The sequence below is a fragment of the Falco peregrinus genome, chromosome 8, assembly GCF_023634155.1.
Source record: "Falco peregrinus isolate bFalPer1 chromosome 8, bFalPer1.pri, whole genome shotgun sequence".
Classification (NCBI taxonomy): Eukaryota; Metazoa; Chordata; class Aves; order Falconiformes; family Falconidae; genus Falco; species Falco peregrinus.
In genome coordinates this window covers 10,962,647-10,987,392 of record NC_073728.1, presented here as the reverse complement: position 1 = coordinate 10,987,392, position 24,746 = coordinate 10,962,647, and the positions used below count along the sequence as shown (strand labels likewise).

General features: G+C 41.2%; 1 protein-coding gene across 3 annotated transcripts in view; it reads right to left on the bottom strand.

The window, feature by feature from the left end:
* ERBB4 (erb-b2 receptor tyrosine kinase 4) overlaps positions 1–24,746 on the bottom strand; it is a 643,185-nt gene that overhangs the window by 267,842 nt on the left and 350,597 nt on the right. The gene's annotated exons all lie outside the window — the stretch shown is intronic.

Sequence of the window (24,746 nt, the reverse complement as noted above, 5' to 3'; positions counted from 1 at the left end):
ACAAAATACAAATCTTAAGTCTCTATGCAAAGATTTGTGTGAGGTGCCTGGAACAAGGCACACCATTCTAGGGATGAGTGAGCATTTTTGGATGGTTGCAACTGTTGCACAGACTGCGAACAGCTTGCTAAGAAGCAGCAGTACTTTCTGTACTACTTTCAATAGTTGTTCTTTATACACATCTCAACATTCTTTTCTTAGAATAGCTTAGGGTAAAAAAAACCAAACCAGATGTCTTCACTGAATTGTTGATCCTTTAATAATAAAGCAAGTGATTTCTGGAACAGCCTCAGGGAAATTCAAGTTGGTTTTTAAGCAATAAAGCAAATTAGTACCATAGCTTTAAAGGTTAACAGACAGAATAATCCCATCCAATAGCAGGGAAAAGAGATTAAATGATTAAAAAAAAATCAATTTGTTGCTATGTTGTGATGTTGTTTATTATCAATGGTAGTATAAAATCAGTTCCTCTGCATTCCATAAAGACCAAATTCCTGCATACAGTTAGGCATAACTGTGTCTGCCCTGACCAGCTTGTACGGAGGATGGACAAGGGAGGTGAAACAAAGGCACAAAAGGGCATCGCACAGTGGGACAGAGTGGCAGTGGCAACACCATGGCCAGACCCGCTGTCTTTGGATGCACAATGCAAGGCCTTATCCTGGCAGCCCATGGAGCCTCTGAAAGACACCCAAGAAAACATAACTGACACCCCCCACACACCCCCAAATGCCTATGTCCTGTATCTGCAGACAGCACTGTAATACAGACCAAATGCTTGTTCTCTTCACATAGCATCAGGAAAGACTACATGATACTCAAATGTAGCACAGAAACACCCGCTTCTCCCCAGGGCTGGTGGCAAAGGAACCAGCTCATGGATACCGTGAGCTGGCAAACTGTCACACATGCAGGCACTTCAAATGGGGTAATACACTATGTTGCAACAGCTAGGCTGTGCTTGGTAGCTAAGCTGGTTCATTTTGACTTAGTTCAGGTGCCTTTCTGAGCAGGTACTCCTCCGATACAGATGAGCAAGCTTTATCCTTGCTCCGAGCCCCCTAAAAGCTATATAGCTGCTTTAGCACAGTGCTACACTTGGGCTAATAATACTCTGATGCGCAACTCGGCACAGTATTACTGAAGAGAGGCAGCTCAGACTCAGCTGTAGGCATGAGCAAAGCAAACTCATACTGACCCGTAGAAGACTGCAGATATAACTTCAGCCACCCTGCAGTTAGCAGTGTAAGCAGATCTCCTCCTAAGGAGTCAAGTCTGATTAATTCTCTAGCACTCCTTCACTGAAACGTCAGGCAGAAAATAAGAAGGGGCCATTCTCTGAAAACCATGCAACACCCACACCCCCCTTACCCAAAACACCTTCAGAGTATCACCTCCCATCACAGACATAACTATCATCACAGCCTCTCAGAAGATAAGACATATGCACAACAAAAAAGAAGGAAGAAAACACAAATGCTAAACAGTCACCCTTACCCCCCAGAGTCCATCAAACCTAGATGCAGACCCCTGCCTCTTTACCAACACAGCTCACAGGGGTTTTCTGACTGTCAAGACAACATTGAGTTCACATCTCCTTTCCCTCTAAGCCCCTAAAAATCTTCCTTCTCTTCCACAACAGGCCCTTGAAAAGGACGATGGGGCACAAAACCTACAAATACTGGCTCCCCACCACTTGCTGTAAGGCTCAGCTAAGCCACCATACCTTGTCAGCTTTTAGGAACCAGGATGGAGATAGAACAAAGGCTGTCCTGTCTTACTGCTGTACTGGCGGGTGACCCTCACCCAGCACCCTGCAGCTTCCTAGAAGATCCTTGTGTGCTGACCCTGTTTCAGCTCACTGCGCTTGGCCACTGATGTGGTCCAGGCCTGAGGGGGCACAGCTTCAGGCAGTGCAGCAGCTCCTCTGTGCCCTGATGCTTCTGAGGTACCAGCTCAGCAGCTTCAGAAATTCTCACTGGTGCTGGGGCTTTTATTTATTTTGGTTTCTTGGTAAGCAGCTGCAGTTCAAATTGTACAGAACACCTTAACCTTAATCGGACTCTGGGCACTGACAGGCCCTGGCATGGGGAACTGCAACACCTCTGTGACACAACATCCCTTTAAAGCAACAGGTTGATGTATTTTGTTTTTCTCCAGCCAAACAACCAGTGGTTACAAAATTACTGGTTATTTACTAGTCTCCAGGTCAAGGGTTTGAAAAGCTATCTCGTCTAGAACATTAACACTCTGGTTTTCTGCATGGATGATTTTAACATATCTGAAAACTGCTTGTCCTGTCATCCCACAGCAGTTTGCAAGTCACAGTGTAAAAGAGTTATTCTCTTCCTTAATGGATAAAATATGCTTGTACTGAAGAATATGTTTGCATAGGACAAAGTAACAAAACATGCTTTATTTTCCTTTTTTGGATTTATTTTTTACGTGGAAAGGACTACCACTGTCCCACATGACAGAAAGAAATAAAAAAGGGAGGCAAAGAGAGCAAAAAGTGCCCCAGCTGGGAGAAAAGAAATGTTTCCTTTGGCAAAACCAAGACTAAGTGCAAAGAACAAGTAAAAGATGAATGACAGATCTCAAAATGTAATGTGATAGGCATGGTGACATAGCTTACAGAAATTGTTAGCTTCAGGAATGGGAAATTGCCAGGAGCCTTATCCAGCTTCACAACCGTGAATGAAGAGCATTCAAAGGTGTTTGTGGAGACTGGATCTTCTTTCAGGTCCTTCTTCTGCCTGTGATGTTACAAGCTGCACTACTGAGGTAGGTGAGGAGTCCCAGAAAGTGAGAAAGCCTTGAACAAAACAGCACTGGGATACACAGTTTAACACTGCCTGGCCCTTTTTCCCCTCCTCTGTTTGAGCACTAAGCTGTCTGAAGCGGTCAGAAAAGATCAAGAGTGAGTCAGTGGCAGCTGACTCTCATTGAAGGGACTAAGTTGCCCTGAAACAGCTTACTTGCTCCATGACTTCTGGCCAGCCCACAGGCTGCTGAGAGTAGCATCCCAGCCTCACTGCCATCCCTGGTTGTACTGGGACCAGCTTGATATCTCACTATTACTTCTTTCTTTCTCTTAAGGCTCTTTGCAATGAGACTTGCATACTCGGTGATTTTCTGTGGTGGGATCCTGCATAAGCACACATGGTTATGTGTCTCCCTGTTGCACTAGCACACCTTCATAGCCTTCTATACCAAAAGACGTAGGGAAAGCCTCTCCTTAACATGGGCTGCAAGACAAACTGGCTTGAGGCACCACCTTCTAAGTTTTCATTTCAGCTACTATGTGGAGTATAGAGAAACAAAGCAGTAGTTGGGCTCTTCTGGCACTTTGAATTCAGTGGAGTTGAGATGCCCTGCTTGCATTCATGCTCATTCTAGAAAGACAATATTGTGATTTCTAGTATGGAAATGAAGGTAAGGATTCCCCAGGTGAGAAACTGTGTATCTGACAAATCTGCAACAAAAAGTCTTGCGAAATATTGGTCTACTGCTTTTGTTTTTAATATATAATGAGCAAAGGTGTTAAAAATTAAAACACAATAGGAATAATGCAGCATTACTAAGCTATCTTTTTGCCATCTGTCAAGTTTGCAATATTTTCAAATTACTCTGAAGCGAATTACTAATTCATCACAACATCTCTCTTCCTGTCATATGATAAAATAGAATACAATTGCTAATGCAGTACATTTAACCTCTGTCAGGAGTTTGTATATTTGTGTGGAACTATAAACTGGTTGTTAGTGTGTGCCAGAAGGCTTCTGGCAGCCTTCCTAAGGATTTGTCAAAAAACAATTTGGATCCCCATTGCAGCAAATGTGGAGCTACAGACTGATTGTTGCTGTACGTCACAATCCTGTCAAAAGCAGCCTTTACAGATAATAAGAATCTAGGGCTGGTGGATTTATCACAGTGGACAAAAGCATCGTGTCACTGCCCAGCGTCTCTATGACTTGATGAATATCATGCTTTTTTCCTCAATTACCCAAATTATCTCCTGATCGTTTGGCAGTTTGCTGATTGCTTATAGCGGCCAGGCAAGGTCTCACCTCCTGCTTTACATCTATGGACATAGGCTGAGGAATGTTCTGATTTACAGACAGCCTGAGTGAGACCTGAGTCACGTCCATTAAATCTTGAGCAGAGGAATTAAGCAGGCATCTTCCTTGGAAGAAACAGCTTAGCTCATTGCTTTTTGTTTTCCATCTTTTACATGAAACTAATGGAACCAGTTTATTTATGTCCAAATTTTGATTAAAAAAAAAAATTATTCATTTTAAATGTTAACAAAGCAAATGCAGAATGAGTCACCCCAATTACTGTTATCTGTGGATTTTATACCATCCTACCCATCTAAGGTAAATAATTATCTGTCCCTTTTATTCTGTAAGATCTTCACACAGCCTGCAATTTTCTGCTTTTCTGCCCCCTTGCTGATACAATTTTATTGTACAAATTTATTGACAGTAAAAATCATAAATTTATATTTTCTCAAAAGAAACCTCTGGTACTTTGGACCCTGCTAACACTGTGGCTCTTCAGGATGATATAAAATTTGCATAATGAGCTACTATTGAATATTAACAACTCAAATATTAATAATGAAAAGAATGCCAAGCAGCAGGAGGTGTTAAAGCCAAAACAGGGCAGAGTTGGAAACTGTAGTACTATCTTCACTGAAAAATTGGCAGAGGCCTAAGATTAGCTAGCTTAAGGAGTAGTACGTGGGCAGGAGGTTGCTGAGTATTGAAGCCAAGCCTGATAATTGAAAGAAGAGAATAGAAATGATCAAGTTAGGAACAGAAAAAAAAATGGCTAACATGGATGTCAAACATTAGTCTACTCTTTAGTAAAGTGCTGTTTTCATCAGTTCAAGGTCTGCTTCAGAACTTCAGGGTCCTGAATCCAAATAGCCAAATTTATTACCACCCTTAGTGCTAACAATAACGTCATCTTGGCATTTTAAAATACATGTACGTATGTGTATACCACCCCTACCCTCTATGTTCTAAATCAGCTTTTTGGTCCTTGGTGATCTTCGGTTTCTGCAGCCTCCTCAGCCTGAAGACGAAGAGCTTACCTTGCCTCTGTGTTACCAGGGCAGCGGCCACTGTGTGGTGGTACTACAAGGAGAAGGCCACCTCTTTAAAGAAAACTGCTTTACATCGAGTAACAAAACTTCAAAGCCCAGTGTACAAATTTCTATTGTCCCCATGATCTTCCAAAAGCTTTCTCGATAGACTTCATCACTTACTTTAATTGTAAAACCACCATGTATTTTCAAATACCATCAGCCTCTCAAGTCACACACAGAGCAATGCAAGGGAAAGATGTCACTGCACCAGAGGGTCTACATGCAGAAATGCAGAGGTAACATTTAACCCTTCAGCAGCAAAGGGGAGTTTTGCAATTGAATGTCAAGGGATGTGGAACTGACACTTGCATGAGTACAGGCCAAAGCTCCACTCTGGGGCATAAATTAGAAAAAAACAGAACAAACATATTTGTTTTTAAAGGGGGCTGATAGATTTTGTGCGTGTAAAATGTCTTCAGGCTCCTGAGTTTGTTATCAACCCTGCTGTTATAGCACACTACCTACTTGCTGCTCTCTCACCATCAGAAATTTGTATATTTAAAACAAACAAACAAACAAACAAGCCACTTAATAAACAAGAGCAACTCTATACTTGTAAAGGTATTGCTACTCCAGCTAAATGCCTGCAGTACTATTTAATGCCACTTTTTCTGTATATTTTATAATGAGGTGCAGGAAGGTGTAAATCCCAGCCAGGACAGAGCTTGTGAGACATCAGTCAAGGAGCAGGAAAGAGCGCAGAGCAGGTAGCACCAACGCCACTGCTGCCACCACATCGCCTCTGTCCTACAGGCAGCACCCTGAGGGTAACTTGTCTGGTTCTTCCAACCACGATTACCAAGAAGTGTCTTTGGCAGCAGCAGCTGGCTACCTGTCAGCCTGGAAACAGAGTAACAGAGCCAGCTTCCTGCAGGTGCAAATGCTAAAGGGGCGTTCCTCTGAATGGGGTGGTAAAGATGCTGGCACCAGCAGAGACCACTGACCTTCTGCTCATTGCTGACCTGTGGTGAACCTGCCACAGCTACTGAGAAATAAACAGCTTTCTGCCTTTGGTCTCTAAATGCCTTTTTTTTATAAATTGTGGGCTGCATCCTCAGCAGATATAAATTTGTGTAGCTCCCTTATAATCACTGAACCATGTCTATTTACACCAGATGAACATCTAGTCCTACACTTTCAATGGCTTTCCAGTTTTAGATGGGCTGGAAAATTAAGATTTCTCAGTTCTAAATGCATTCCTGAACCTGTCTTCTTTCTAATGTGTCTACCCCTGCTCCTTCTCCCTTCCATTTTAACCTACAATTTTTCAGGTCATTTAGTTCAGAATGCAAACACAGATGAGTTATTAGGAGTTGAACATTACCAACTGTGCATGTAATGTGACTTTTTTTTCACAAGTAGTAATAAGCATAGCTGCACTAACAAAAAATAAGGACTCAGTTCAGGAAGACACAATACAACAGGAGAGGCCTCAGCAATCTAACAAGCAAACACCCTTTTGCCTAGAAACTCGTTGGAACTTTTTAAAGTACTTTCAAGCTGAGGACATAAACTGAGAGTAGCAGAAATGACTAGGTCAGTAGAATTAGCTATAATTTTATGTACTGCCACTACTACATCACCATGATGAAGAAAAAAAAAAAAAAAGAGATCATTCAGAGGGGAAAGGGTAATAATGAGTGTTCTTCAACATGTCAAATACGAAATACTGTAGAAAAGTTGAGACCTGGAAAAGGGCTAAGCTAAAAGGAAAAGGGCGATGGTCAGACAGGATTGGAGAAAGTAAGAGCTGACCGCTTAAAAAAAAGTGTCATTTATTTCAGACAAGCTGATCCTCCAGGCTCAGAATTTAACTTGTTTTTACTGCTGTTTTATTACTTTTTCCATTTGGCCATGACAAGCTAATGATTTTTGCAAAAATGTACCATGACAAATCTGCCCCTGCAGGTGGTTTTACACACACTACGCTCATGAAAGACTTTGATCTCTTTTCTCTTTTCAGTTTTTCTCCTTGTGTTGTGTTTTCAGGTGGGTTTTTTTTTTTAAATTTTATTTTAAAAAAACAAACAACAAACCAGCATTAAAGGAGAGTAAAACCGACACTGAGGAACTCATAGGTAGGACGATCCAAAACAGGCCCACCAAACCAAAAGATACAAGGCTAAAGGCAGGTTTGCAGCTGACTTCCCTCATGTCTCCACCTCTTTTAACTGCAGTAGGTTATTTGCAGGCTTGCTTGCTGGTTAAGAAATATGATTCAATATGATACTTGGGTGGTCACGAGGCACCAAAGAGAGGAACTACTCCCCCTGAGGAATCACAATGCTGACACGTCTCTACCATTGCACTTTAATGCTCCTTGCCCTAGGCCATCCTGTGTACTGTCAGGAATAGCTGAAAACACTGGCAGGATGACTCTCGTAAATGGAGGTCATCTTTAGGAAATCTTCAGGTAAGCCCTTTTCTTACAGGAGCTCTGACTGCAATCCCATTTAATGCCCATGTGTGTTTCCGATTCCTGTGCCGTACACGCACACCACACCATCACTCGAGCTGCAGCACTCCATCTTTAAAGTTCCACATTGCATTGCCATCAGGAGATGCAGTCCAGCTTCCTACCATGCCTAGGGTAGCTGAGCACCAGCCATGCTAAATCAGCTGGAGCTGCCCACCTTCTCAGAAAATGAGGCTTTATCACTCTGGATCATATTCCCTAATATAATTATTACGTGATACCTGTGAATGGGAATAACAACAGCTGTGGCACAGAGGCTGGGAAGAGAAGATGGGGCGTGTGATGGACTTTATAAACACTTACAACTTCTAAAGATTATTCCTTTTGAAGCTAGACATACATTTTAATCAGCTACTTTCATCATTATTCATGAATGAATTATTAATTAGTCCTCTTGACTAAAAATACCATTTCCAGCTTGCTGCAAAAATACACACACACAAACATGAAAAAATAATACAAGAAAAGGATGATATTCCACATCATTAGCACTAGAGTAAAGGCTAAGTATTTGATCTCGGTTTAATTATGAATGCCTAGTTTGAAAGAACATTTCCACATCACCAGTCAATAACGCTGCTGTGTGCACTTGGGTGTGAGACACGTTAAGAGGCAGTATTGGCAATGGTTATTTTTCAACAGCTTCACTCACTATGTTAATGGGTGTGTGAACATAAGTACCTGCACAACATCCCTTGCTAAAATGGTTTTCGTCTTGTGACTTCTTATTAAAAATTCGGAAAAACCCAACAATTCATCCTGGTGACTATTTCTGATTAAAAGCAATCTAATGTTTCAGCCACTGTGAGAACCCTGAGGAAGCGACCACCTTTGTCCCCAGACTTATGTGGGCACAAGAAAAAGAAAAGTAAAATCTAAAGAGAAGAACCACCATCTTACTTTACAGATGGGGAAAGAAGGTAAAGAAGTTGAGATAACTTACCTAAATCAGAAGTAAGGTCTGAGCCCAGGTCTCCCAAGGAAAACTTATTAGCTGCATGATTCCTTTCACTTTATCTATCTACCTATCTATTAACTATCTACATCATTCAGCATGGGAAAAGTCTCCAGAACATGCACATTCACTCCCTCTCTGACCTATTCTTTCCCCACACCGTCATCTACAGGCATCTGGCCGGCTGGGAGCAAAGTTTTTCAATGAGGGAACCAAGATCATTTTGTAATGACCAATGCCACATTTCTCATCGCATACCACACATAGTAATGAAGCATCTTCATGGTGGTGTTGCTCACAGAGCTGCGGGGAAGGGGAGGGTGGGAAGAAGAGGGCAAAGGGTGATATCTGGGAGTCAGCAGCTACGGAGCACTCTCATCAGCTTGCAGAGTCTTTTTTTTTTTTCACATAAAGATAGAAACAACTAACAATTGTGCCTTTTTGTTATCTGAATTGGTTTCCTTGATTAGCACATCCCTTCAGAAGCTGCTGCAATGTTAATTTCCTAAATGATCAAAAGCTTCTAAACTAAGAAAATGCTGCACACTCAGGGAAAGAGGGAAAGGGTTGAGAGGAATTGGAAATGACTTGTTATTCCTCAAAAAACTGGGCCATCCTCTGAATGCTGTTATTTTTAAACAGTTTGCATTTTATGTACATGGAGGTACGTAAACACAGAGCTAATAAGGTTGAATGACTCTGAAAAACTCTTGTTTTGCCAGAGGCCTAGCAAAAATTTTAACTAACAGGTTTCACAAAGCTTGTATTTTAGCTTATATCACACGTCTGCCTCAAGCTTACTCCAGTTTCCAGTAAAGTAGCAGTTTCTAAACATGCATTTATCACGAACAGGGCAAACAAACTACTATTACCAATGGAAAACTTAGCCAAGACAGCTTAAACTTCAACTTACCTGAAGAGGCCGAAGTCAAAGATGTACTGTAATAAATGCACCAAGGAAAGGGGGATTTGGCAGTTATTGTGGAACAGCAGCTGTTCACTTGCACAGCACTTGGGCATGGAGTTTTAAAAAAACATCAGGGAAGGTGCTTGAAGGAAATTGCGCTGAACTTGGGTACTTCTGTCCTCTCAGGCCCATGATAGGCTTCTCAGGCAGTTCCACCCTCTGAATCATGTTTACGGCTCTGTCCTTCTTTTCTTTTCCTCCAGACCTCCACAGAGGTTTTGTTCACTTAGGTTCAATCTTGCTTGGCATGCTCTTTTAGGTCCATTTTCAGCCAAGCAGGTTTTTAGATCTTGCTCCGCTGCCCACACCTGATTCTGCCTTACCAGTGGATTCCTACTTGCTAACCCAGAAGAGTCCTCCCAGGGATGTCACACTTGGCATGCTCAAGGCAGTGTGAGGCACACACATTCAGCACTGACTTCTGCTCACAGAGCACAGTGAGTGCAGAGCACATTCAGGTCAGGCTTTTCCAAACTGGAATCATATGCATCACTTTGCTTGTTATTAATATTTCATTAATTTTGCAGCTACAGTAATTTTCCCTTGAGAGATTATTAATAAAATACCACCCAAATCAGCAAGATAACAGGCAAAGTGACCAAACTACTAACAAGTTTAATTACCTTGGTGTTATTACCTTTGCAAGAACCAGCTTTAAAGCAAAGAATTGTATAAACTAAAGCTTTGATGATGATAAGCTCTATTGCTTCCTGTGTCCTGTTGTTTTAATTACTACTCCAATTTTCCTCCACTTCCTCTATTTTGTTTGAAAGGAGAATGAAGTGCCTGTAGACATTAATGGAGGGTTGCTGAGAGGATTTGAGCAAAACTTCCCTGGTACAAATCGCTGACAGTGGAGCCACCTCACCAATACGCAAACCTCACAATGAATTCAACGCTGTCCAAAGTGGTAACTCTTTCAGGGATTAAGAAAAAGATGAGATTGCTTAATTAACTAAATCCTCTTTCTTCTGAGGTTAAAACATAATTTTTTTCAATAGCTAGTATCTAAGATTTAGAAGTAATCCAAACAAGAAAAGGAACAAATAGCATTTTTGAGGTCTGCTCGCAGAAATTACACGGCAACTAACCCAATGAGCGTGAGCTACACAAAAAACTAGAGCAAGGGGATGAAGCAGAACAAAAAAGAAAGATACTTCATGTTTCCTTAGAAATAGATGAACATAGTAGCAGTGCTACACACAAGGTTGAATCTGCAGGAGATACATGCTCCTTCTGACAGGCTTTGGACTATGGTATGTATATAAATAGTCTATGAAAGAGAGTTGCTCACCTGAATCCAATCAGGCATGTGCAGAAATGCTTCAAGACTCTCCCATTTCTTTATCTGCAGATGATTTTCACAAGCTTCCTCCCCATGCTGCTCTCTTCTCTAGTTGTGAATAGAAACTTATTTCATACAGAAGTACTTACCTAACGTATTATTTCTATGGCTCTCCTAGGGATATTTTCAAGTTTGGGACTTTTTGAGTTTTGTCTACTTTGGAATACCCCAAACTGTATGGGCCTCTGTGTCTAAAAATGAACTTAGATGACAATGACTTCAAATCAAATCTACTAATGACTAAACAAAATGTGCTAGCACTTCATTTTCCTTAAGATCCATTAAATCCTCACAATGCAAAATATCATCAGTATAAACAAGATCATCAAAATTTGGCCCATAATCATTCTAGTGCCAATTCCTTTTGTGAGCAAATAAGCAAGGGAAAGGCATTTCTTACTTTTACACTGATTACTTTTAAACTTAAATAGGACTTTTTGTAAGTGTACATAAGAGGACATGCCATATGCTTGTGTGGGCGTGTGTATGTCTGGGTGTATAGAAAGTTTAATTTATAGAAAGTTCTGTAGAAACTATAACAGAAGTAAACACGGAATGTTGAGACCAATTCATGCCTACCTTAATTCTTGTAAAAAATAATTAAAAAAAAGTGCATACACAGATGGGTACCTGTCTTTTCGGCTGGGATACAGTTAATTTTCTTCTTAGTAGCTGTACAGTGCTGTGTTTTGGATTTGGTGTGAGAACAATGTTGATAGCACACCGATGGGTTTAGCTGTTGCTGGGTGATGTTCATACTAAGTCAAGGGCTGTTCAGTTTCTCAGGCCCTGCCAATGAGAAGGCTAGAGTGGCACAAGAAATTGGAAGGGGACACAGCCAGGACAGGTGACCCAAACTAGTCATATGGTGTGGAATATCCCTCTGGCATCATACTGAGTATATAAACTGGGGGAAGAAGGAGGGGGAACATTTGTCATTATGGCTTTTTTCTTCCCAAGCACCATTATGCGTGATAGAGCCCGGCTTTCCTGGAGATGGCTGAACACCTGCCTGCCCATGGAAAGTAGTGAATGAATGCCTTGTTTTGTTTTGCTTGTGCATGTGGCTTTTGCTTTACTTACTGAGCTGTCTTTATCTCAACCCATGGGTTTTCTCACTTTTACTCTTCCAATCCTCTCCTCCATCCCACTGGGGGGGGAAGTGAGTGAGCAGCTGCACGGTCCTTGGTAGCCCGCCAGGGTTAAACCACAACAGTACCTCTTACTCTTAATTTTTTTTTTTCCTGTTGCAAGTGTTCTCAGTTTTGGCCTGGAATTAATCTACCGCACAGTAGGCCCTACCAAACCGTACTCCTTTTAGGCCTAGTAAAGGAAAATTGAAGTAGATTTGTTACACAGAGAAGAAGTTGAAAGGTAAGCACTTCTTCTGCCAAGACAGAAAGAAAGTCAGTAACTGAATCTTTGATGGTTCACTAAAAAAGCTGAATCTTTAGTGAAGAATGGCGAAACCATTTTGAAAATGTACAGATTTATAAAAAGACAGCTAGAACAAAGAACAATAAGAGACTGAAATAAATAATTGTTGTAATCTTCTCTAACACTTGGTATGACTTTGATCTTCTTCAATAACCTGTGATGCACAGCAAAATCAGTTCCAAAACAAATCTGCATACAGGAACTTTTCGACAGTGCTCAAGATGCATTTCTTTAGTTATGCCAAAAATAAAAAGCAATTTAAACATGACGGCAGACAAACATGCTACTGATCAATCACAAAGAGACACCAGCAAGTAATTCTCTTTCCCCTTCTGACAGTTACATTAAACTTTTGCATAACCAAAGGAGAACATTAACTACTACCTGAACAACCAACAGTCTACCACACATTTGAACCTATAAAATGGTTCAATGAAAAACTTTAATAATGCCAAAGTTGTCAAAGTGTGAAGAAGCAGAGCTCCGTGCACAGAGGGCTGCAAGAAGCTGGGCTCAACACAGGAGCCCAGTCCAGGCTCTCCAGTCAGGACTTTGGCCAACACAGCTGATGAGCAGATGCCGTGTTTGGCACCAGCAGGACCTTGGAACATTATGTCCAGTTTTGGTGAAAAAAGCAGAATAAAGATTAACTGAATAAGGTTCAGAAATGAGCCATAATGATTAGAAATAACGATTTATAGTGAAGGGCTTCTGAATCTCCTTCTAATTTCTTTTCTGAAATAGAGCTAAGTACTGACCTTATCACAATCCACACATACCAATGCAAGGAACAGACGCTGGATAAAGCTCCTCATTCCAGCAGACAAATATCCTGGACATGACAAGTAACAGTAGAGGAATTCAGGCAAGAAATACTGTGTGTACTCTGAATGGGAGAAGTTACCAATTAGCCCAGCAAATGGCCAGAGATGAGGCAAAGCTCCTTCATGGAAGTTTACCTTCAAAAGGCAGATGGGCCATTGCCAGTACAGGTTCCTATCAATGGACATTTTTTGGGCTGTTTCATGCAGAAGATGTAACTACATAATCACATACCCTTTTCAGGCTTCGTGATGAGATGATGTTTGGAAACTGTGGGGGTCAAATGGGGCTTAGTCCTCTACAATACTGAGCATTTGAAAGAAAATATGCAAATAGTAATATGGAAATCTATGGCCCTACTTCTAGAGGCAAGTTTTTTACTAGATTGTGCTTATATCTTGCAGGACTTGCTTGGGCCAGCAGCCAAACATCCCCATGCTGTAGGGTTAGGATTTTCAGCAGGGATCTAGTGAGATTTTCACCAATGAGTTCAGTGAAGCAAAATCCTGCCAGTACACAACGAACACAGATTGGTTTAGAAAATTCTGCCCTAGGTGCATGAACATTCATTTGTTTCATCCCAAGTTTACTATGTAACATGCCTTAAAACTTTGCTTTGGGGAGCCTGAAAAAAACATTCAAGTGATTACATAGTAAATAATGCAAATTGCTATGTCAATTTTGAAATTACTTAATTCTATAAAATGCCTGCATTTTTTTAAGTGTCCTGTTCTGAGCTGGTTCTTCCCACTTCAGAGGTGGGAACAAGCAAAGGTGTTGGAACAACCCTGAAGCACGGTCTCTCACACAATGTCACAGAAGCACGAAGGGAAGGAAACATGTCTTCAGAGGCCTAAAGCATTTCCAGAGGACAGGAAGCTGTAGCTGCTCATTAGGGGCCTGTACTACTGTACAAGCAAACTGAAAAACAACAGTAAGGGATGCTGGGAGAAGAAGAGCATGGGGTTTGGTGACTTGTCTGCTGCGAACACACAATCACCACCACCATGAGGTGGCATAGGTGGCCAGCTACTTCTCTAACAGGAGAAATTATTTGTTCTGCACCTCTTCCTGTTAACTTCCAAACTCCTCTGGAAAATTAAATTAATTGTTTGTAATTTGGACTGGAAGTCAGTGAATAACAAAAGCTTGTACCTCTACTATCCCTCAAACCAGGTCTCCACAATAGGTACCTGGGGAGCAGGTGCATAGGAAACATGTTAATATAACGCAATGAGATATACCTGTACAAAATTTGTTGCCATTTTTGATATGAAATATTTCCTGTTTACATATCATAATCCCCACTCCCTACAGATCATTTCAAGGTTGCTCCTAGTTTCTGTTAGCCATTGCTCAACCAAGGTGGCCTGTTCTAGGTCAGCAGTGAAGCAGGATAGAAAGAGGATGGGGGTCCTTGCTGCACTGCAGAGGAGCCAGGGAAGTCCTAGAGGAATGATGCTCACTCAGAGACGAGGGAAAATCTTTGCATACTTTCAGTGAAGGAGGAGTAATGAAGGAGGATCCCCCAGTCTGCTGCAATACTGAACAGTTGGTTTTAATCACTGGGAGAGGCACCACACCCAGCACGTAGAGACCAGTGGACACAGTGATTCTCTTCAGCCTGAATTCCTATGAAGTCCAAACTCCGACTAACATTGGCTAAACGATAAACTCACCCATTTATGATTACTTAGTCATGATTGCCTTGATGGAAAAGACCTCAAAGAATGTAAAAAGCACCTAAATATTTGGAATAAATCAGTTAAGAATAGAGATTTTATCGAGCAGCACATTAAAGCAGATGGGCACAGTGGAATAAGCTTCCAGCCTTAATTAGTAAGGAAAACTGTGACTTGCTTTCAATTTAAAAAATATACACAGTAATAATTTACAGGACACGGAGCATACCATGGCCTATGTAAACTCCAGGTCTGGCTGACTGTGAACCACTAGCACATACGTCTTGCTAATGCTCAGAGTATGCTTTTAATATGCTAAATATATCCCTAAAAGGATACTAAAAGCCTTACATTAGCATATTCCGGATGATATTTGAATATACGATCAGTGCAAGACAGGCAAAGATTCACTGTCATGGCCTAATTAAAAACGAATAGTGTAGCATATTGACCTAACAAAAGTAATTTCTTCGTCTCAACTTCTGTTCTTTTTAGTCCTTTGGCTGGAGCCAGCAAATAAGGTTGAACTGAACTCCCTTTAATAGCCATCAGCTTTGAGGTGCTAGTTTTGCATCTCAAACAATATGTATATTCGCTAAAACGTTTTTTGTGTAAACAGAATATATTGTGACTTCCAGTGGGGACAATACTTAGCCCACTCATAGGACACCTTCTGGTACCTGTAGCACTCAAGAAACAGGAGGTCTTCCTCAACCAACGATCAATACTTGACCTATCCCAGAAAACATGTAAGAGATCACCTGCAAAGTGTCTATGAATCATTATAAATGGAAATTGAATTACATATGGCTGTCAAAAGCAATTCAAACCAAGTTATCTAGATGCAGTTTCTCCAGCCAACGCGGATAAGAATGTTTAAGTTATGGTGACCAAATTATTTAACTCCTTCAACATCAAATCTGCTAAGTCTACTAACCCACGTGGTAGGAAAACCCAATGAAACCTGTGTGCATCCCATTTCCTCAATGTGTGTTTAACTACAGTGATGAGGGAAACTGCAGGGAAGCTACACCAAAGAACCCCCAGTTTGCCTGCCTGTTTTCCCAGATGCACAGAAGAAAGAAGTGAGGACCATCTCTCAAACTTCAGCTTAGCCTTAGCTCTACTACATTGTCCCTAGCCACAGATACATAGCTTATGTGGGGAAATATCCCTTCACTCTGACAAGACACCTGGTAAAATCAGGTCCATCACTTGCCATGGTGATATTCCCCTTCTCTACTCAACCTTGCCCCTTCCCCAAACTATTCTTTTTATTAAATTATAAAACAGGAAAGGTGGGAAAAATAAATCATTACCTAATTTAAAACTTCCCACAAACATGATTAGAAGTTGTAACCACTTCCTCTCCATTTCTCTTTTTCTGTACTTTTTCAACATGCATCTTCGTTACAGACCTGTGGAGCAGGGATTTAAATCTCTGCCCTCAACCGAACAGTGACAGTGTTGTGTATTCTGTTTTTCTTAAACAGGGCCTTGATGCAGAAGGGTATTAAGTTTCATAGATGTCTTATCAGCCCCTGGCACTTTCCGTAACTTTGTTTTGAAGTCCAGATAATTCAAAACTCAGTCTTTCCACCTGTATTAAATAATTAGTGATTCAAGAAACACTGGAACGAATGCTGACAAGCAACATAAAGGAAAATATGCTGTCACAAGCTCATCATTAAATTGCTGTTATACACATCTAGTTAACCAAAAGCAAGTCACTAGTTTTTGCTAAGCAACTTCTTTGCCATCCTGCTAAGAACAGTGCAGCTAAAAGCTAGCATGTACCACGATCTGTGTAATTCAGGTTCAACTGTATCTGCTAAACTGCTCACAAGGTGGTGTAACTTTCATGTTGCAAATTAAGCTTTCGGGGGCATTCTAAAACCAGATCCCAGGTTTCTCACGTATCAGAGCTGGCTGAGAATGAACTGTTCCCTTCACAGCTCAGAACTATCAGACACAGAAATCACAGCCAGCTATAATCTTCAACCCCTGGCAGAGAAAAAACACATTCTAAATTCCTGCTAAAAGTACTACTTCTTGCTGGTATACCAGAAGTGTCTCTAGCAACTGACAATGTCTTGCGAACACTTAGCTCTTTTCTCTTCTATTCTAAAATAAACATTTGCCAGCTTCCTGTGTCTGAGGAAAGTAACACCTTAAAGGGCTCAATCCTGCCCACGTAAGGCAAAATGTACATTGGATTCTGTGAGTCATGAGAGCTCCTCTAGTATTTAGGTTCGTATTCCACCTGGGCACCCTATGTATGGGTACCTTAGCTTTTTGTAGTTTCAAGCCCGAAAACCTACCAGGCCTCCTGTATGCTGGATGTACAAACACTAGTTCCACTGCACTGTATTACACTCAAGCACCTTCTCAAATTGACAAGGTTTTGCAAAGGCAGCTCATAAACATACCTATTCCAGCCTTGCATGCATGCATAAGGGTCTCTGGCTTCAAATCAGAAGTCTAGAGCTCAACTCCATGAGCATACTGGGATACTGATACAGAGATACTGAAGACAAGAAGTCTGGCTCTTCCCACTGTGGTACACAGCTATCACAAGCAGTGAGCAGATGCATCTCCTTTCACAGGCAGTGACCATGGGAACCAGGCATTTGCTGACCTTATGCATTTTCCAGTCTGTTTTTTGATATTTGTATGTAATGCAGCAGCACTTGACATGCAATTTAAAGAATAACCTAATAGATGTGATGAAGATTAGGACAGGCAGGTGCATTTTCCGCAAATATCGTCAAACCCGCAAAGAATGAACTGCTTTGAAGCAAACAAGAAAGGTGGGGAAGTCTTATAGTTGTGAAGATACTTTCCCTTCTCCCTGACAATACAAATTTGGCTTGGCTCATTTGAATTTAACAGGAACTGCTGTTTGCACTAGAATTGCCCGATAAGCAATTGGGCTTTACATGCCATGAGTGATAAGATGCAGACAGAAACTACATGCAAGATACACACTCCACAGTGGCAGGGATGTCCACGCAGCACAACCATGCTGGCCTCACTCCAGTCTGGCCTTGGGGGAACTCCCCCTCCTGAAGTCAGCGCAGCACTTCACTTTTGTGAGAGCAGGTTTTTGTATGCTGTCCCTTCCCCAAGCTGCTGTGGTTCAGCCTGCGTTCCAGAAGGTGCTGCTCTCGCCCGCAGCTCCCACTCTGTCAGCGCCCAGGGTCACCAGCCTGACCGCCAGCAGCCACAAGTGTTCTTGGGCTGAAAGTGATCTTGAAAATTAAATGCCTGTGAAGAGTGGGAATTCCTGAAAAAGGCCCTTCTCCCTGCAAAGCCTTCTTGTTAAGTGGTATCTATTTCTGGACAGATTACAAACACTGAAGACAGCTGTTGCCACATTTAAAAATAGTCCTGGAGGAAGGCTTAACCTTTCCCTGACCAGCAGCAAATTATAAGTGCTATTCCTAGATCAAAAAGGCAATTATTTAGCAGATCCTATAAAGGAATGAAGGGATCAGGAACATCTTCACGTGTCATTACTTCCGAAGTTCCTCACCCCACCTAGCCCTGAGTCTGTATCCAAGTAATTATCCTAGTGCCTAAGCTTCTACAGGTTGGGCAGCTAGAATCTGAGTTGAGTCCCAGAATCACATCCCCAACTTATTACGTGCTGCAGTGACAGTGATTGCAGTGGTCCACCACTCACACTTCATGTACTTAAAAATCTACAAGAACAGCAAGAAAATGCCCTTGTGTTTGAAGCCCATGGGAATTTCTATTCACCCAATATAATCTGCAGCTCATTTAAGCTGCAGCTTTAACACTAACCATTTGTTTTGTAGTCTCTGTTTACACACAAAAGGCTTTATCTGTCTTAAAAACTAACCCTCGGTGGCAGCTTATTTAGTGAGGGCAGCATCCTCACTAAGGGCTTATATACACGTTTTGGTAGCACCATTTAAGGTATGAATTTAAGGTGATGTAATCAAACCAAAGCACAGTCTCTGTGGATGGTCTTACACAGGTACACATATAGCGTCTTCCACAACATATTAAAAAAAAAATAGGAAAAGTTTTCATCTGTTAAATAAACCCCTCTTCTATTGAATTATAAATGATCATATCATCTTACGTAACTGTATCTCTAATAATTTAAAAGCTTATCCAAGCTGCAGTGGTCACTGCTCTGAAAAATCTTACTTCCGAGCTCAGTGTCAAGCACTTGGATCACATTTACAGCTGACTGCACACTGTGCGTGGTTACACACACAAGTGCATCCACACAAGGTGGGAACTGAGAGGAAGCATCTCCCAGCCCCAGACTCTCAAAATTCCTGTTAGGCTCACATGATGCCACTTGACCAAACAGTTAAACCCAACTCCTTTCGGCTTGTTGCATGAGCAACCTGAGCCTGTGACTGCAAGTCAACACTCCATCTTCTCTGCTCTTCTGGCTCTTCACATGAAATATAATGGAACTGTACACTGAGGGACTATTTAAAATACCTTTCCAGGAACAGTCCCAAACAAATGCTTCCCTTTCTAGGATCAGATTTTAAAAAGGCTTGTTTGAACTACAGGGTTTACAAGCTTAGTCCTGCCTAACACTAAGGGAGGCACAGGTTCATGGCATGTGGCGTGGCTGGCAGGGGAATAGCATAGGTGCCACACTCATTCCCAGACACATCCCACCCATCAGCTCCCACCTCAGCCCTGCACAGCACCCAGAAAACAGGGGAAAGCTGATTCCTCAGAAGATAAATTATTAAAAAAAAAACAAAACAAAACCACAATACTTTCAGCAAAAAGCCATGGGGACACCAGCTAGCTGTTAGAGCACTCTAGCTTTAAAACTTTAGGTACACATCCTTTCTGAGCACAACTATTTTTTTATTCCATAAAGCTGTGGCTTTCAGAAACAATATATACAGGAAAGGGGGACGTATTGCATGTAAAGCATATATATGCTTTTAATACATATATATTTTTTAAAATTTAAGTACAATAAGTAAGAAACAAACCACAGAGCAAAACCCATGGCTTTAGGCTCTGTGTGTATAGGCATGTAGACACAAACATTTCTTTGGGGCACGTGTTCATCTTATTTGATTCATGCTGTAATAATGCACAATTTTCATGGAGTAAAGCACTAAAGGATGTGATGTTGCATATGGAAATCCCTCATTTTCATTTTAAATCATTCTTTTGTCATGGGAAATGTAAAACAAACTAAAATTTAAAATATATAATAGGCTAAAGATGAAAGGTCTCATCCAAAGTCAATGGAAAAAATAAATTGACTTAATTTTGTTTTGGATTTCTCAGATGTGTCACTCTGTTTCAGGACTAACTGCCTTGCCATGAGCAAAGGAACAGAGGGTGAGGTGTGTGCGCAGGCCAGTGGTCACGGCAGCAGGCAGGGCAGTGCTGGTGCAACTGTCCCAGCCCAGTTGTAATGAAAGGAAGCTTAAACTGGATTTGGGCCATTCATAGGTAAGACTTGCTGGCAAGTGAGTGAGTTCCTGACACAAAAACTGACCCAGTTCAAACTGGTTTCTCTTAAAAAAGGCAACTGTAAAGTGCAGCAACCTGTATGGTAATGAGCTTATATATCTATATGCCAGGACACTAACTATGGGACCTCACAGTCCCAAAGACTGTAGGAAGATAAAGAACCCTATACAAAGTTTGGGAAGTTTAAGGTAGTCAATGCAAGGAACCTTGAAAGCAAGGAAGTCCTTTGAATGCACAGGTGGTATGGGCAACCAGACAGAGCTTTACAATGCTAAACACACAATCTAATCTAGAACTGTGTCTGTCTAAAGACAGCATCAAGAGAAAATCATGTCAAACGCTGCCTCCGTTCTCAACATCCATGCAATGCCAGGCCAGAAACGTGCAAGCAGTCTGCCTTACACCTACTGAAAGGAAGCTGAAAAGCAAGTTCCTCTTGAACAGGAATTCCGTAATCAGTAATGGTAATGAAACATCAGGGTGGAGCTCAGCTACTCATTTCTTATCCTGGAACCACCATCAGGGACTGCCACTGCCTTCCTTGGGCCACAGGCAAGGACAACATCCCACTCCAGGAGCTCACAGACAGGAGTGAGAAACTGCCTTTTCAGAGCAAATAGAAAAAAAGACATCTCTCTGTCAACAGTAAGGGCTTTGCTACAAGTGTCTGAAACTGCAACACAAGCAAGGGACTTCAACTTCTGTGCAACTTTAGTGTTATTCTGGGATGGAGCGTACTGCTCAGCAATAGCACTAGTGATAAGCAGGAAGTTATTTCCACAGTGGTAATCTGAGCAGACTATTTGAGTAGGGATGCTACTTTTGTCCCTGTTTTGAAGATCAGTCCATACACTGAGATACCAGCATCAAAACACATTAGGCAGGGCCATAAGACAGCATTGGATTAAACTAGTTTTGAGCCATTTGTGAATTTGTAATCCCTTTGGGCCATATTTATTTTCTTCACACCGCTTTGGTAATTGAGGAAGGTTTTGTATACTGCTGCATATTTTGGAGAAAACTCTTACAGCTGGATGCCACTTAATGTTTTTGTTAGAATAAGCATGGCAATATAAATCCAGCAGTACCATAAAGGACACACACCATTGTAGTTAGGTACTTGCCCTCCAGAAGAGTGGTCAGGGCCCACACAAGACAAAGAGGGATACCAGCCTTAGGTACCTCGCAGAAGACTTGCTTTTAGTAATTTACAGGCTAAATTTATTCTACTGACTGATTAAGGACAGACAGCATAAAGCACAATGAAATGGTGCAACTTGCCAAAGGTTGCACCAGAATGGGGTGCCTGTACTCACAACAGCGGACATGTCTCCGGAGCCTCGGGCCAGTGTCTGCCAACTGGAAGATGCTCCCTGACACATCTGATTGCAACCCTCTGCACAATTTTTGACTGCAGGTGAGATGAATTGTCATAGTACTCTGAAGTGGCTATGAGCATATATGCAGGCTTATTGAGCCATAAATCTAGGAAGCAATGTGTTCAAGTGATTTTCAAGTTCACCTAAGTTTTATGAAACCTATTTTTTAGCCAAACAACTGCAAATGAGCAGTGCCTGGTGACATTTTATTACATTTTCCCCTTATTATGCCTTAGTGGTAAATTGTTCTTGCCAATCAGTGTTGCAGTATCAGAGAGACTGTTACAAGACAGTCACCTAAAGAAACTGGAAATGAACGATTTGACTGTCTGTCTCTATGAAATGGCCTCCTTTTCATTTTTCAATGCAGCTTAGAGTCCTGATTAAAATAATAAAACAGTACAATGAACAATTAAGAGAGTGGAGAAGCAGGTATGCCACTCAAAGCTAACAGCCACACTATAGAAATGAATCAAAGTAACAGCAGCACTGAGTAAGGAGATGTTTATCCTGAATGTTATACCAAATATTTTTGAAATTGATGTTTTACAGTGATGCTATTAAGCATATTTACACCGTATTAATGGGGAAGAGCGGGCCACCAAGGATTTTTCTTTTCCAATTGCATTCAATAACAACAAGAATACCCGATTTATTAATTTACAGCTATTCCTATATCACAGAAGAGTATCCACCCATGGAAACACCCATATTTTTATAGTGCTATTAATGAACAACACCTCCATAAACTGTTCAAAGACTGATGCAAAAACCAGGACCTTAAAACTAAAGCATGTTTATATTTCTTTCCCATGCATTTTGGTTAATAGTGTTGTAAACATAATTGCCTAAGAGCCATTCAGTGGAATATGCATTTTATTCCCATTTCTAAGAAATTATCACAGGGTCACCCACTTTGCCACTTGTGACTTCTGTGGGCCCACTTAATGAATACCAGAAACCTTTGTGTCCTCCTCCTCTCTCATATATTACCTATGAGTTGGCAGGCCCTGTTAACCATTTGGAAAGCAGGCCTATTGTGAGGTTAGCAGTTCATTTAATGCTGTTCCTCAGAGCTAATAAACTCACATTAGCTCGATTCTACATTACAAGTGACTGGCAAAGCTCAGACGTCCCTGTTGCATTCCCTGGCCATCACACAGCATGGTGCACTACAGTAATTAACATGAAAACGCATGCTAATTCTGTTGATATTTGATATAAAGCAGTGTTGCCTCAAAGTGGTTGTCAAAACCATGTTTGCTGATAATAAATGGTTCCTGTGCAAGTGAATGCGGCAGCCTGCAGCCTTGGTGTTTATCATATTACAGTGTTATGGGCTCTCAACTCTGAATATTCATGGTGGGAAATTAAGCTGTAATTTTTGGATGCTAACAGTATTTGATGTTTAATGTCATTGGGTTTTGGTAGAGCTTTAGGTTGCATATGAAATAAAAAACTAGACATACAATCCATTTTTAAAGTAGCAACTAAAAGGGAGCCTCCTAAAAAGTCACGTTTAGGCATCAAAATAAAAGGCACATTCAAACAACTATATACTTATACAGTTTAGAAACAAACAAAACATTCGAGGTCCTAATTCTGTAAATTTTTATACACATGCTTCTCTAAATATTTGGGAAATTACTATATTATGTCAGTGCCTCACTTTCAGCACGTAGTTTTCTAAACCCTAGGTCGACAGCCTGTTGAAACACTCCTAAGCAAATAACAAAACCAAAGAAGAGTACGCTAGTTATAGGCAGGGCATAGACCCATCCCTGGAATGAGTCAAAGGATCCACTTGCCTCCAGCTTGTGTTTGTTAAATACTCCAGAAAGATACGTTCATTGTTTTCAACAAACTGCAAGAACGATAAACAGTTTTGATGCCTGGGACAGAGCCACCAGAGATAACAATAGTACAAAAAGCAAAGAGCTGCCGTTTTTCATGGTAGTCAGAAGATCAGGAGGAACATTCCTGGAAGAGGGCTTTCCCACCTCTCTAGGACTCCGACTACTCAAACTCAGTGAGTGGCTGGTAGCTACCCTACCATCCTCTAAACACACGTTGCACATGCACAGACAATGAGGTTTGATCTATTTGACTTGGTGTCAGTCACCAGATGACAGCAGAAGTGGCACAGCAACAGAAAAGCAGAAAACAGCATAGACCTTGAAAAGCCTGAAAAAAGAATTCATAAAAGGCACAAAGTCTGCCATCTGTTTTATTTGCTCCATCAGTTCACCTCTTGTACACTTCTTCCACTGAGCCCTGAAAGGAGCTAAAATATTTTTCCTTACAAATGGCCAAACAGTTATTAAAATCAGGAGACTCAAGCTTTTCATAAAGCAGGCTCTCTAGGAAGACTATTTTATCCCATTTCATTCTTCTTCCTAGTCCTCAGTAACTAGTTGTGAACACAGTGTTGCTTTACAGAGCTTGTTGCTCTGGTGTTACCCCAGAGCAATGAGTCTGTGGCTTTCAGTTGCTATGTGATTTTTAATTGTAATGAAGAAGTCCTTTCTGGTGTTCTTGTGTTGCTGAGGAATGTATGGTTCCTATCCCAGGCTGCAGTTTCTCACAGCAATCATATATTCCCTTGGATGAACATGTTAATTAAAATGTCATTGTGCCATTTCTTTCTGCATCAGATCACAGTTTTTAAGAAGAACGCAGCAACAAGATGTGAGAAATACAAAAAGAGGTTATGGAAAGATAAGAACACCTTCCACCTGCCTGCAATCCTGCTGAAATGTAAGCATGAGATCCAGCAAAAGCAACAGGCTGCAAATGGGATCCTGGGCACTGACCAGCTCCCCCTGTTCCAGTAGAACTGATCTGGATGACTTCAATAGTTGTTCACGCCTTTCAGCTCTCAGTCACAAGGCTTGGACAGAAGACAGAGATTGATTTAACAGAGAATGAATGTAATACTCTGCAAGTAGCTCAGACGGCACCAATTAATCAATTATCCAAGTACATTCCACTTTAATACATTCATTACTATTCTAATCTTTAATCAACTGCTTGTT